At 37.6% G+C, this 15903-nt stretch overlaps 1 long non-coding RNA gene across 1 annotated transcript; it reads left to right on the forward strand.

Moving 5' to 3' along the window:
* The first annotated feature begins 848 nt into the window (after positions 1-848).
* On the forward strand, positions 849-10530 carry LOC121735604. Its single transcript, XR_006036890.1, has 3 exons — positions 849-921; positions 1370-1373; positions 10518-10530. It is a non-coding gene; the product is annotated as an uncharacterized LOC121735604 (long non-coding RNA).
* Positions 10531-15903: the final 5373 nt, after the last annotated feature.

Raw genomic sequence — 15903 nt, forward strand, 5'->3', positions numbered from 1 at the left:
GGGAATCGTACATTTTTCCGGAATAAAAATTATCCTATGTCCTTTCCTGGGCCTCAAACTATCTCTATACCAAGTTTTAGCAAAATCGGTTCAGCGGTTTGGGCGTGAAGAGGTAACAGACAGACACACTTCCGGATTTATAATATTAGTATGGATTGTCTTGATAATATGCATTTTCAGCATCACCAATCCTTTAATTGACGTGGAAGAGCCAAGCTTCGGCACGAATGGGCCGGCTCAACTGGAGAAATACCACGGGCTCACAGAAAACCGGCGTGAAACAGATTACGCTGTGTTTCGCCGAGTGAGTGAGTTTACCGGAGGCCCCTACCCTTTTCCCTTCCCTAACATCCCATATTTCCTTTGCTACCCTCGACTATTCCCTTCCCTACCCTCCCCTATTACCCTATTCCCTCTTAAAAGGCCGGCAACGCACGCAGCTCTCCTGATGCTGCGAGTGTCCATGGGTGACGGAAGTTGCTTTCCATCAGGTGACCTGTTTGCTCGTTTGCCCCCTTATTTCATAAAAACAATCTCAAAACATTGTTTTGACATTTAAGAGAAATGAGAATACCAATTTGAAACACTTGGATTTACCTTCGGTTAGGGTGATACCAAGTTTTCCCCATAAAGCCATTTTAAAAGGCCCCATCCACTTTGGGAACAAAACGCAAACTGTTCAAGTTGTTTAGCAAACTTCTGCCGTTTGACTCAAGTTAAACAGAAATTAGTAGGGCCCAGCGTTAAACGTGGATTCGATTGGTACTGTAAAGATTTGTTAACTTACTCAGAAATGTTCATGAACAAACATGCGGTTAAAGGATAAATAGGTTAGTTGATTATGGACCAAGAGCCTGCGACGGATAGACTTTCCTCATTTTATAGAAGCTGAAAGTTTACCTGTTTGTGACCTTCATAGAGGTAAGAACGTCTAATACGTTGAGAAAGTTTGGTGTCTGGCAGTGAGAAGCAACTGTCAAAAATGTCCGGCACTGGAAGACGAGATCCCATTACTTGTATAAATGTGACCATCATTTAATAGTTACAATAAAAATTCGGAGGCATGACCCCTTATTAATAAACGTTGTATAAGCTTTGAATAGTTATACAGTGTTTTGTTCCTGTCACACAAGTGACATTTTTAATTGGATTGAAGAAGACAAAACACTGTATAACTATTCAAAGCTTATACAGCGTTTATTAGTAAGGGGGTAGATCTATTAATTCTAAAATTGCCAAATCTCTTAATATACTCTAGGATTAAGACCAAACTAGATTCTAGGGTCGACAAGTTCTAGAAGCCGTAAGGTCAATGCGAAGTTAAATGTTATACGATTTGAAGTTACCAGGTTTATAGGAGTTAGGTGAGGTTTGTTTAGGTTAGACCGAAGTTGGGTAATACTACTAATTTCACTGGTATCTAGCCTTTAAGCCCGGCCGCACATTGTCCGAAATTTCTGATCAGAAACAATTGAACGTCCGCGCTGTCTCTTACATTTTGTACTGAGCCGAGTGAGCTCGAACTCGCCGGAAGGATATTACGGATAGTGTGCGGGGTGGCGGTCCGGCGACTTTCAACTGTTTCTGATCAGAATTCGGACAATGTGCGGCCGGGCTTAATCCGATTTTGCTATTTTAAATTAACACCGCTTTGATCCTGTACGAATTATTCTCTACTAAATAACCCCCGCAACTCCGTTGCGCCAAAATTTATTTATCGCGCGGGAACCATGCATTTTTCCGGGATAAAAAGTATCCTATGTTTTTCATGTGACTCAAAGTATCACCATGCCAAATTTCAGCAAAATTGGTTCAGCGGTTTGAACGTGAAGAGGTAACTGACAGACAGACAGACGGACAGACAGACACACTTTCGCATTCATAATATTAGTATGGATGTTATCTTATACGTCAATCATACTTCAAACGATTTTTGCAATTTTGACCTATTATAATTTAAATGCTGTTTTGACGTTTTAATATGAGAGTATCATTTTGTAGTTTCGCGATATCAACAGAGTAGACAGAATGATAGAGTATGCCGACTTAGAACTGATGTTGAAATTTTTAAATTTGACGTATTATGACGGAAATCGTCGCTAGGGCTGTTAAATTGTTACCTACGAATTTAAAACTATGACATATTCGATGGACGTGTTCCTCTTTGGTCGTATTGTTGTTTGTGTTTTGGCACATGCGAATAAAATTGTCAGACTCCAATTTTGAAATCTTTATTTTAAATATTTAAAAATAAATTTTATCAGCCAGCGCGAGGCACATTCCGTTCATAATCCTAGTGAAACCCGACGAATTTTACAGATATTAAAACCTGTCCGTTTCTTTGCAGTCGAACTACTGGTAGTTATGTCTATTGTGATATCAAGTTGGCATCAAAACTTAACCGAAGTTCAAGTTGAAATGAAATATCAAACTGAGAAAACAAACTTACATTGGTGGATATTGTACAAAATATGTGCATATAGCCATAAAGCTTCGTTAAACGATCTAGAAGAAGACGTAGCCTATGTAATAAACACGTGTTTTAGGCACCAATAAAACGCATCATCAAGTAATATTCGTGAAAGAAATAGAGCAGTGTTTGGACGCTGAATAAACATGAGGCGTGCAGGCGTTTATGCAAAACGCCCAGTCCGCCGGGAGCGGGATAATTACCTGAGAGGTGGAAGAGCTATTGTAGCCTATTTGAGATTGGGATTTTGGGAGGCTTTTCCGGAGTCCTACTTCTTGTTTGATCAGAAAATGAGGTTTTGAAACTTAAAGCTATTTTTAAAACGGGAAGCGACCCACCACACATCCCGACTTATGCAACTGAGTGGCCAGGATAAACACGGTTAACCAACCACGAAAATATTATGATTTCAGGGTGCCCGACATGCTAAATATGTCTTGGGACCCGCAAAGAAAATTAATCAGAAGAAAGGAAAGAGCTTAACATTTGAAAATTATTTCTTGTTATTATGTTTTCATTCGATATATTGCTACAAAGCATGTCGCGGTAAAAATAATGTAGTGTTTTTTGAAACATTGCTTCCTCTCTTGCGCCGCGCTGGCAGACTCTCCGTCTTATAATTTTCGATCCACCTATTCTAACGCAATATTTACAATTTTCATGATCCTGAAAAGTAAATCTGTCCTTAAGGGGGCGACTAACCCTAAATTGACGATTTTATAATTCAATTTTACACTTGAAAATAAGCTCAAACACAAGACACTACATTATATTTTCGAGAATTCGATCTGAGCAAAAACACGATCTTAATCTTAAAATTTTCTCGATAGAAAAAAATCACAAAAATGCATCTAATTTTCACGAATTTTTCATATATTGCCGTAACCGTGCATTAAACTAAGTTAATATTTTAACACATTGTATAAAATTCTATCATTGAGACACGGACTTGGCGGATACGTGGGAGAGCCATGCTTCGGCACGAATGGGCCGGCTCGACCGGAGAAATACCACGTTCTCACAGAAAACCGGCGTGAAACAGCGCTTGCGCTGTGTTTCGCCGAGTGAGTGAGTTTACCGGAGGCCCAATCCCCTACCCTATTCCCTTTCCTACCCTCCCCTATTCCCTTCCCTTCCCATCCCTACCCTCCCCTATTACCCTATTCCCTCTTCAAAGGCCGGCAACGCACCTGCAGCTCTTCTGATGCTACGAGTGTCCATGGGCGACGGAAGTTGCTTTCCATCAGGTGACCCGTTTGCTCGTTTGCCCCCTTATTTCATAAAAAAAAAAAAAAAATTATATTTATCGAGTTATTAAGAAAAAACTAACTTAGCGATGATTCCGCGTCGTTCTTTTTCACCTGGCATATGAAAGACCGGCGTGAGTATGAAGAGAGAAGGACGACGTTTAATTTTTTCTATCGCCCTCTTAAAAGTTACCCTGAAAACCATGCCGTTAAAGAAGTTTTTACTTCAAAACACTTTGTACTGCGGCTGTACTAATCAGTATTTGGGACGTAGATTATGATGTTAATAGACAATGACATATTCTTTGGGTACAACCGAGTACAGAGGTCCCATTATAACACTAATTGAAGGCAACTTGGGGCGAGTTTAATTGGCCCCAATACGTTGGTAACTTGTGTGATGTCTGAGTTACAAACATAATATTATAGTATACTATCAATCCGAGCAAACGTTGTTTTGCCATATAAAGTGTTTCGCCCATGTTATTTTATTGAAGTGACTAAACAAGCATGGCACCATGGCAACGTCCATCGCTATCCCGACGCACAAACAATGGTCGCCGTCAGTCTCGAGTTAAGTAATAATTTACTATTATTTATTCAACAAATGCACTTATCAATATAAAATGTAGATGTTGTCCGATTCTCAACCCTAGCCGATATGCTCGCTAAGAATCATGAAAATCTGAATTTCTGAGGTGTTCAACCACGGACCCCGTGACACGAGATTTTTATATATTAGATGGATTATAGACTATAGAGCAATTATAGCTCTTCTTTCAGAAGTAACATTTTTGACCCCAAAAATTTAATGTTTTTCCTTTGAATAAATTGCCTCCATGCTGGTGTCTGATGACATATTTAAATTATTAAAATGACATGTCTGAAATTTATATATCGCTCGCGAATATCCTACAACCGAGTCCGACGCGGAGCACACTTTGAGAATGGCTATTATAGTTAGCTCTATGAGTCTAAGAGAAGACTCATAAGAGAAGTCTTATGAGTCTAAACACTCATAAAGATACTTTATGTCCCAGGAAAGGATAAAGGCTAATTTATACCCTGTTAACTGCGAGCCTCTCTAATGCTAAGTACTCACATACGGTTTTGCGCGATAGTTTAACTCCGAATCGAAGGAAATGACATATTTGACATAATATTTCATTCCAACGAGCCGGCTCGAAGCGAACCTTCGAGCTGTCAGTTTTGCGGTCCACACGGTGGTTATTGCTAATAATGGTAATTTGGAGTAAAACTATCTAGCAAAACCCTATGTGAGTAGGTATTAAGCAAAAGATCTTGTACAACCAATAGGATATTTTACTGCAATGTGTTCACGCTAGAGGCAACACCAGTATAGACAGTAAACATCGTTTTGTTCGACGTTTGACAAAGTTTCTGTCAATCTGATATGACGTGTAACATGTAGGATTTTGGTCGGATTATTTACTGCATGTGCTAGGATCGCCTCCGACCGATCTTTGTGTAATATTCCCTATTCTAAATGAAATATTCCAGATATGTCGAATGCCAGGCGATATTTCAGAAAATATCTCAATAATACAGTTCACGAGCTGACCCACATCAAGTAAATAGCGGGTAGTTGTGAAAACGTCTGTTGACATGTTTGCTGATACGTGTAACCGCCAAGATGGCCGCTACCAAGTGAAAAGTTTGCGGTAAAATGCTTGATTTATTCTGAAGTAATTGTATGTAATGGAATATAAATTAATATATCAGTTCGATTGGAACGCTCTTGTGTTTTCTGAGTTGTAGCTAAGAAAATGTTGTGGTTTGAATGTAGCGGTACCCACAATTCGCCTTACATTCCTCTATCGCGATATCGAAGTTTTCTAAGTGCGTTGCAGCCTCTACGCTTATTCCCATAGTATTTTCTATTTTTTTTTTTTTATGAAATAAGGGGGCAAACGAGCAAACGGGTCACCTGATGGAAAGCAGGTGCTGCAGGTGCGTTGCCGGCCTTCTAAGGGGTAATAGGGAGGGTAGGGAAGGGAATAGGGGAGGGTAGGGAAAAGAAAAGGGTAGGGGATTGGGCCTCCGGTAAACTCACTTACTCGGCGAAACACAGCGGAAGCGCTGTTTCACGCCGGTTTTCTGTGAGGACGTGGTATCTCTCCGGTCGAGCTGGCCCATTCGTGCCGAAGCATGGCTCTCCCACGTCAATATTAAACGAGCTTTTGCCCGCGGCTTCGCTCGCGTTAAGAAGTATTATTATATACAAACTTTCATCCCCTATTTGAACCCCTTGGGGTTGGAATTTATCAAAATCCTTTCTTAGCGGATGCCTACGTCATAACATCTACCTGCATGCAAAATTTCAGCCCGATCCGTCCAGTGGTTTGGGCTGTGCGTTGATAGATCACTATGTCAATCAGTCAGTCACCTTTGAGTTTTATATATATAGATTGTATCTGAATTTTTGTTACTTCTACATACATCAATTTTCATGTCATTTCGTTAAAGAAAACAATGTGAATTATGGAAAGGAAATAGTCGCGCAAATAACAAAAAATTACACAAACGAATTTGCTGGCAACATCTATAGTTAGGTTACTAATATTTTATAGAAATAAAAACGTTTTTTTTTGGAAATTCTCAACAATACCAAACTTCTATTTCAGAAAAATTCCAATACCTAACCACGTTAAGGTTAAAACTTTGCGTTAACGCTTTCAATTTTAGCGCAAATTCCATCGCCGCTTGTCACAAGTGTACATTCCAGGACCCAGGTCGTATTGCCTATGGAGGGCCCTCACCTATTTTTACGGTCGAAACTTTTACAGCATTTTGTGTGTGTAATGTGTATATGATTTTCTACATTTTTGAACGGTTACTGGCCCTCCAAGTGCAACTCCTTAACACAGGATTAACAGCAGTAACTACGAAAAACCTTTTATTTATTTAGATCGCGCGGGAATAAAATAACCTATGTCCTTAACAGTATCTCTACCAAATTTCAGCAAAATCAGTTCAGCAGTTTGGGCGTGAAGAGGTAACAGACGGACATATAATATTAGTATGAATGTAATAGATCATGCGTATCCGCATGCTTTATAATCTTAACGAAGGACATGTTAAACTGACCAAGTACTAATTACTAACTTACTTAATACGGGCAACATTAAGTCTTAATTTACTAATTGTAACTTGTCGCGTTGGTTGAATTGATTTTTATTGAAAACTGTATATTTTGCCGTGATGAAGCTATTCTTTATTTTTTGGACTTGCAGGTACTGACACGATATCAGCTCTATACAGGAAAAAATTTGGAAAATATGTATTTTATTAAAATTGCTTTGGTGGTTTGAGGAGTAAGACAAAAACGGACTGACGGACATACGAGAGCCTGTCTGTCTGGTACCTCTACACTTCATTTACTCATTTTGTTTTTTAGACAGACTAAGAGCATAAAGTTAATACCTATACCTAGCGGAATAGAGAAACAAAGGCCTGAGCAAGAGAGATGTCACTATCAGTAACACTGCGTGGTAAAAGGAGACGTGTGATACATGACAGCAGCACTCTTTTTTTGACGTCCAGTCGGCACGTGCCGCACGTTGACAATTTAATCTCATAGAAATCATGTTCAATCATGCTTGTGCAAGTGTATACGTACACATATTTTTACACATAGATGAAATCAATTTCGGTTTCGTTTGACAGCTCGAGATTGTTACTCTATTCCGCTTTTTCTTTTGTTACTCTATTACTTTATGACTAAGAGTAAGACCCAATTTCACCAACCTCTGTTTGTTAAATCCTAACAAGGCATTACTTAACGGACCTTGGAAAATTAAACAGACTGTTAAAATACTTATGTCCCACAGTAAAAATTTAACAGCGGATTAGTAAATGCAATGTTAAGTGAACAACGAGTGAATAACATTCAATTCGTTCGTTCTTGTTATAAGGCGACGAAATTGCAATGTACAAGTTTAATACGACATGTTGGCCGTAATGTGTCATTTTCACCTTATTCGTATAATACGTCATCTGGTAGATAATACGACCAAATTAAAATATCACTGATCACATACATTTCTTACACTACAATAGTTCTTTTTAATTTACCAGGTTAATAATTATGATCTGTCAAAGCTGAAAACATGAATCATGATACAAACTTTTATTTACTTATTTCGGTTTGGTAATTTTGATACAAGTCAGTGTATTTGCAATGTCAAGGAAAATCCGAGGGCTGAATTTTTGACAGAATGAAAATAAATAATTATGCATAACATGAAAAATAATAAATAATATGTAAGGATGTGGCGAAACATGGCGGAAACACTCAAAAGTCTAAACAGATTCTTTTATTGATATTGGATATTGTCTTTGACAGTTGTTGTTTTGACTATTATAACGGCCTGTTATATATTTAACGGACCTCTCCAGCAGGAATTAAAATAATTTAACACCGTGTTAGGCGATTTGACATGACATTAGCGTATGGTGGAACGCTCGATAGCTCTAACAGGCCGTTTACTGATTTAACAAGCCATTATTTATTTAACATTGCTTGATGAAACTGGGTCTTAAGCTCTTAGTCTATCTCAAAAAATGTTTCCAAAGATTAATTAATTAATTCTTTTCCCTTTTTCGTCGAGAATTAGAATCATTAACTTTTAAATTAAGCTTCAAAAGAGCTTATAGATTAAAAAGAACAAATTCGATTGGATAAGCACTAAAAGCAGTAACAGAATTAAAATGTCTACATCAATCGGTCCTATCAAAAGCCTTTTATAAGAAATTTAATTCAAATAAATGTTGGGTAATCGGATTTGAAAAAAAAAACCGTTCTGGGTGAGTTATTGAGACTGTTTCGAGGGCGATTTGTTAGGGGCACTGAAACGTAAATAATGAGGCTACATTGAAACATTTTTTTACCCCTAGTGAAAAAGGGGTGTTCTAAAGGGGTATGAAGATTTTTGTATGGAGCCTGGCCGACCTACTGTCCGCTAAGTGTGTTTTTTCGCGTTCACTAATATTTCCAAAATGGATAGCTAACATCATTGATACTTGAAACAAAAAATAATCTTGGACAAAATCGCGTAAGGTGTCACATTTCGAAGATTTGAACTGCCAAATTTGCAATATCTTAAATTAGTAAAACTTTAGCAACTCATATCTTCGAAATGTGACTCTTTACGTGGTTTTGTCTAAGATTATTTTTTGTTTGTATTGATGTTAGCTATCCATTTTTGAAAAAAATAATCGTGAACACGAAAAAACACATTTACCGAAAGTCGGTCGGCCAAAATCTTCATACCCCTTTGATTTGTCTGTCTGTCTATCTGTATGTTTATCTATCTGTCTGTATATCTGTTTGTCTATCTGTCTACCTATCTATCTAGATAGGATAGATAGGTAGACAGACAGACAGATACGCAGACGCCTATCTATCTATGTCTGTCTGAGGCATTGTAGCATCTAAATTTGGAACATCGGACTGACGATTGTAATTTAGTTGAATTTTTGTCAATTTTGGGTCCTATTTGCTATTTACCCTTATTCTATTTTTCTCTCTTGTAAACTGTTTGTATCAAGTTAATAATTAATCTAGGTCTGGTTCATCACGGCCCAGGTTTTCTTTATAATTTATTATTACCTTAACGCATGTTATTAATTTATACATCAGTGTTTTTAACAAGACATCTTGAAGTGGTGGTTTATCCTAATAGTTGTTTTGTAATACTTAATATTAAATGATCAAACGAACTTACCAACTTACGCCGTGTGATCGAACGAGCGTGTAATTTTTCAACTTACCTACATAAGTCTTTAAAAAAACGCGATTGCCAAGCAGATATACAAAGGTACTACGTTTGGTTAATTATATATCGAAGAATGAAGCGAAGAAATATAATACACCTTACCGGTTGTAGATCGCCAATATAATATTTTTGGTATTTATTTTATAAAATGTACAATCACCCTGATAAAATATACCGTGCGAACGAAATTATTTTTCGTCAGATCAACAAAAATTTCGGATACAAGACTAATTTTGCAGAAAAGGTACAAAAAATAAGCGTATATTTACTTTTATAAAAACTGCTTCGCCCAACCAGATTAAAAGTATACAAAATTCCCTAAAATTACGAAATGAATATTCTGAAATTACGCAAATCCGAAACGGGAACATCTTGTTCGAATATAATTTAGTTTCTTACTCAGCATTACTGTATCTGTATAAATATCTTTATAATTGTTACTCGAAAGTCACTATGCTAAAAGTAAGTTCTACGGTAAATGTATAATTTTTTCATAATAAAGTAGCCTATCTAATTCAACCGTTATATTCTATTGAATAAGTTCCAAATATCATCACAATAGGTCCAATATAGTTCCATTATAATATGAGTCCTGTGATTAAAATTTTTGTAATGGGCAGTGTCCAAAAAAAATCACATGTACTTTTTATAATTTTTTTCGTTAAAATAGGGTATTTTAAGAATATAAATTAAATAATTTTGAAATTCATTGGCTAGTTTTTTCTCAATAATTTTTTAAAGTTTCGCTCTGACGTCATCATCGGCGGACAATTGACCTCTGAGTATGTTTTAAATTTCCTTTCAATCTTATTTATAATGGCTGGTTCGTCAAATGCAAGTTCTTATTATGTGAAAGCTGATACGAGAAGCTTACCAAAAGTTCGAAACGTAATGTTGGTCGAATTTATTGCTAATTTAACGCCATTGAAGGTCAAACAAAGATTAAACATATTTGTTCAAAAATATAAGTAACTAATGGGTATATTTTTCGTTTATATACAGAAAAACGATCACTGACCTTATTCTTCGAAATGTTTTTGTAATGAGCAAAATTAAAAAAAAAATGGACAATGCCCATTGTGGAACCATGTGCAGTAAATCAAGGCTTTTAATATCAAGTTTTATAAAACACGTACTTCATAATATTTTTACTAGTATCTGTTACATTCGCAAAACACCAGTAAACTACATACGTATATTATTATGTTATATCCCCTATGTTATTATATGATGGCCTGTCGATATACGCATTGTATCCAGCCCAGTGGGCAGATAAGCGGACGGAAACCGAGCTGGAATCGAACCGAAATTGTCGATAACATCGCCGAAGTAATCCGCCGACAATCATCAAACGTTATATGAAACGAACGGATGTAGGATGGTTTAATTTAAAAATCTGAATGTAAAATTGAACTTTATTAAATCAAAATTGAATTGAAAGGTTTCGTTTTGGGTCTGATAATAATAATAATAACTGCCACATCGGTTTTGGTGACGGTGGCCGGTTGTATTGTAACCAGGCCAGTTAAGCAGGAGTCATTTTATAGTGCCCAAGTGTGTGCGCAGTGTGGACTATCATGATTGCCACGATTGTAAAGCTAGGTGAGAAAGCATGTTTCCTTACTAAAACAGCCCAACTTGAAAAATCAAACAACTTCGGTAGAGCCGACAGAAGTAAAAACGAAACGGCGCTAGTAGACATACATTTTCGTCGCGCAGTAGAAAGAGATGGGTAGATTACTTCCTCTCTTACGCCGTCACGTCTACTTTCTTTCCGTCCTACGAATTTTTAGGGTGTTCTGACGCGACTTTAAAAATTTTTATCCATCCCAAAAAGTGTACATTGATGCTAAAGAAGTTTAGACTTCAAAATCAGCCGTTCATATTTTTTTAAATGCGCCGCTCTGCAATAAACTGAGGACCGTAGCCTAAATGTGAGACGGCCTTAAATAATTCTAGAAGTACTACCAAAAATCTATTCTTTCCATAAACTCTTCGAGAAAATATTATGCTCTTATAAAACTTGTTTTCTAAACCAGGATAAAATCTAAGATCTCAAGTGACGTTTTGCGAGGCAGGCAGCTTAACACAGGTGTCAGGAGAGACCCTTATATCGGCCGACCGATCTCGCAAATCATCCGTGAAATTTATATTTGAACCTTCACAGCCCTTAACGTACTTAGCAAATACTCAAAAGGTTTACGAGTTTGCATTGGTGGCAATTTTAAAAGTGAAACGTGTGAAATTTTTATATGGACATGGTCAGTCAAACTACAGCATTCAGTGGCAAAATATATTTAATACCTAAGTGTAAACTGTACTAATTAATTGAAGTTTAATCAACATAATGTTTTTGAATGCGGCCGTTAGAACTGCAATTATAATCCTACAAGGAATTATATTTTTCGTTCGCGCTGGTGTTGTTTTGTAGCAGTGTTTTTCAACCTGTGGGTTGTGCGCCCCCTTGGGGGTGGTGAAGCTTCTGAAGGGGGGATGCCAGAGGTTGAGAGAACTATTTCAGTAAAAAAACAATAAAGATAAGAAATATCGATATATCTATTATAAGGAGAATTTTTTAGATGATAAAAAAGCAAAATATTAATGGTTGATAAACAGATTTAGAGTATAGATTTTAGCTGTTTTGTATCCATGCTTCCGTGATAAGATAAAATTCATGTAATAAGATCCTTCTACATCTGTAATTTCAAAGTTTTTAAAGGCGAATATTTCACTTTTATGCATTAACCAAGTGTTAATAATGAATTAATAGCTGATCGAAAAATGTTTGGTAGTATTTTAAGCTCTGATATAACACAAAAAAATAAAACATAATATACTGCAGGGTGTAACAAAACTAAGTGAAAATACTTTAGGGTGTGTATGCGTCGCCTATATAGAGTTTGCTGTGAAAGTTGCAGCGCTGAAAAAGGAACTTTTTTTTTCAACTTTGTATTAAAAAATTCATGACGGGTGATTGTCCATACAAATCCCAAAAAAATCTGCTCTTTCCGCGCTGCTACTTTAACAGTGAACTCTTTAAGGGACACATACACACCCTAATGTATTATCACTTAGTTTTGTTACACCTTGTATACACTGTATACAAGGTGTTGGTAAAGTTGTGTCAGGAATGATTACGCTACGTTGCTAGTGCTGACTGTATCTGGGCCTGTCAATGCTATGCCAGGAAACATTTCTTTCGTCGTAAAAAACTTTAATTGTATGTTTATTAACACTTATAGTTTTGGAGAATTCAGCCATTTTAATGAAAAGGGAAACAGCCACTTGATTGAACACACACACGTCCTAACGTCGCTCACGCCGTCATAGTAAAAGGAGGGGAAGTAAGTTATCTTCATACAAAGGCACCGCGCGCGGCTTGTATGTGTGCGGTTTCGGCGGTACCAGCCTCTAAAACTCGCCGAGATTTTGTTGTGTGCCGTGTGGCGACGCATTGATACTATGGCGCACATATACAAGCCGCGCGCGGTGCCTTTGTATGAAGATACCTTACTTCCCCTCCATTCACTATGACGCCGTGCAGTGAAAAACGCGACGGCACGCCGGCGCGGCGCCCATGTTTAGTATACAGTCGAATTGAGAGACCTCCTTTTTGGAAATCGGTTAAATAAGCTACCTAGCTTTATAAAGTTTCAGTTAGAAGTAATAAATACTAGTTTTAGTTTCAGACTACGTTACAATCGAGCGTTGAATTTAAATAATGGCATATATTTTAAAACGTAGCGAAAACGACGTCCATGCAATTCTCGATTTAAAATCCCCTACGTTGTTCTTAGGAAAGTGTCATGAATTTTTATTGGGATAAGGAGATTTTATTATATTTGCTTTTCTGCTGACTGTGTTATTCGAATTGATAATATTATCGAAAATAAGAGGTTTATGCTGTAATGGATACATGGATGATATAATAAAATATTATGTTTTGCGTAGTAGTTGTTATTCTCAATATGAGATCTCTTATGTGGAATTGTTGATGTTACATTTAAGCAGATTATAATATCAATGAGATATTGAAGAAGTATAAGTATATTAAAATACATAATTTTGTAATTCTAATATTATGCTTTATGAATATAAACGTTGCTTAGCTAACTTACTTACTTATACTCGTAGATTTTTAGTGTAACGTCATTTCAGGTAACTTTGAATTGCGGATTAACTTTGAACAGTACATTATTGTTTTGTTGAAAGTAAACTGCAATTTTTTTTTATGAAATAAGGGGGCAAACGAGCAAACGGGTCACCTGATGGAAAGCAACTTCCGTCGCCCATGGACACTCGCAGCATCAGAAGAGCTGTAGGTGCGTTGCCGTCCTTTGAAGAGGGAATAGGGTAATAGGGGAGGGTAGGGATGGGAAGAGAAGGGAATAGGGGAGGGTAGGAAAGGGAATAGGGTAGGGGATTGGGCCTCCGGTAAACTCACTCACTCGGCGAAACACAGCGCAAGCGCTGTTTCACGCCGGTTTTCTGTGAGAACGTGGTATTTCTCCGGTCGAGCCGGCCCATTCGTGCCGAAGCATGTACTCTCCCACGTATTAAAAAATTTACCCAAAATGAGCGTAGTTGGATTAATAATTATATTTTTTATTGTATACTCTGTAGAGCAAAATATGCTGTAATGTCAAAAGCGTGAGTTAAGACCATGTATGGTTGAGACACAAAACTTCATATTGTACTAAAAATTCCCTATCTCAAAAACTACTGAACCGATTTTGAATACTTAGCACAACCAAAAAAGGAATAATTAAATCGGGCTGTAGTTCCGGGTATATGCGAACACAAACATAAAAAAAATATCCACAGCCGAATATATAACCTCCTCCTTTTTGGAAGTCGGTTAAAAATATACATACGTACACAATTACATCAAACATTTTTGAAATTTGGCACATTTGTTCAGACGCTGATATAAACTAACATAATATATAGGAAAACTGGGCTGGCTGGAACTATCACATACAGGATTTTTTTGTAAACCTATTTTGAATAAATTATTTTGAAGTTTGAAGGTCGAATTGATAGCTCCTTTTTTTCAAGTCGGTTAATAAAATACGTCGTCACGTTTTTATTAGCAAGTTCGATTATTATAGATATTCGATCTTATTCTATTCCAGTCTAAAGCCCTAACAAGAAAAGGGTCTTCTATACATAGGCGGCTATTTTACTATGTGACGTCACAGCCCTCGCGGATGGCCGGTCATCCGGCGACGTGACGTCATTTCACACCTCCCTGCACCGAGGAGTTTTTATGCTGGAATATTTCGGACATTTTTATTCATATACTCCGCCATTTTGGAATTTGAAATCCTAATGAAGAAGTACTTTTAATTTGGTCCATACTTCTGTACTAATATTTTGTATGCGGAAGTGTTTGTGACTTTGTGGCGATACCCACTGTATTGGTTGGATACTGTATGTTCTGTTAAAGATTACCATAAAAATGTATATTAATAGTATGATTGTAACAGTAACATTGTGGCTCAGTTGGTGGGCTGTTGGTAGCTCAAGCCGGGGGTCGCGGGTTCGATTCCCACCGACGGAACAAAAAGTTTTCAAAAGTTCCTGGGTCATGGAGCTGTATTAAATATTATGTGTATCATATAATAAAAATCTTATATATTATATGTATAGTATAAAAGTATTAAATATATTTCCGTTGTCTGGTACCTCTAACACAAGTCCTTCAGGTACTTACCACGGGAGTCAGAGCGCAGACGTGAGGCGGAGTCACTCGACCCTCAGAGGAGGCCAAGGCGAAGACAGAGGGCGAGACATGGGCCCGACATCCCGACTTAGCGGGGAAGCTCGGGGTACCGGCGTGGGGACGCCGTCACCCAACAGCATCGAGCTCCCGAGTTGGCTGCGATGCGCTAAGTGTTCCGCGCCATGCACTAGCGCCTTTAGGGGTATTCGCTGGCAGGGTCGCGGTTGTGTACTCGTATCCCGCGTATCCCGTGGCTCTGCCTAAGGCGGAAAGTAGGAACACTCGTTGGGTTTTTAGTGGGTATGCCCGGGCGCGGCCTCACTGCCCTGGGGAGTCCCACATACCCCGGTAGCCATCCCCAGACCGCCGGGGATGCGTAATAGCATTTCCCCAACGAAAAAAAAAAAAAAAAAAAAGGTACTTACCACGGGGTCAGACTGACGTGGTGTGAAGCGTCCATAGATATTATTATTATTATTGTGGTTTCTGCGCGATAAGTGAATTTACGCACGAACGAAGTTACATAAAGTAATGTACTTATTAGTAACAAATATTTTAATAGGGAATAAATATGAAAGGTCTGCTTGTTTGGAGTTATAAGCTACGTAACTAGTTTTATGAGTAAGGGCACATAATACATATTATTAGTACAAGTATAAGGGC

The sequence above is a fragment of the Aricia agestis genome, chromosome 17 (genome assembly GCF_905147365.1).
Source record: "Aricia agestis chromosome 17, ilAriAges1.1, whole genome shotgun sequence".
NCBI classification, from domain to species: Eukaryota; Metazoa; Arthropoda; class Insecta; order Lepidoptera; family Lycaenidae; genus Aricia; species Aricia agestis.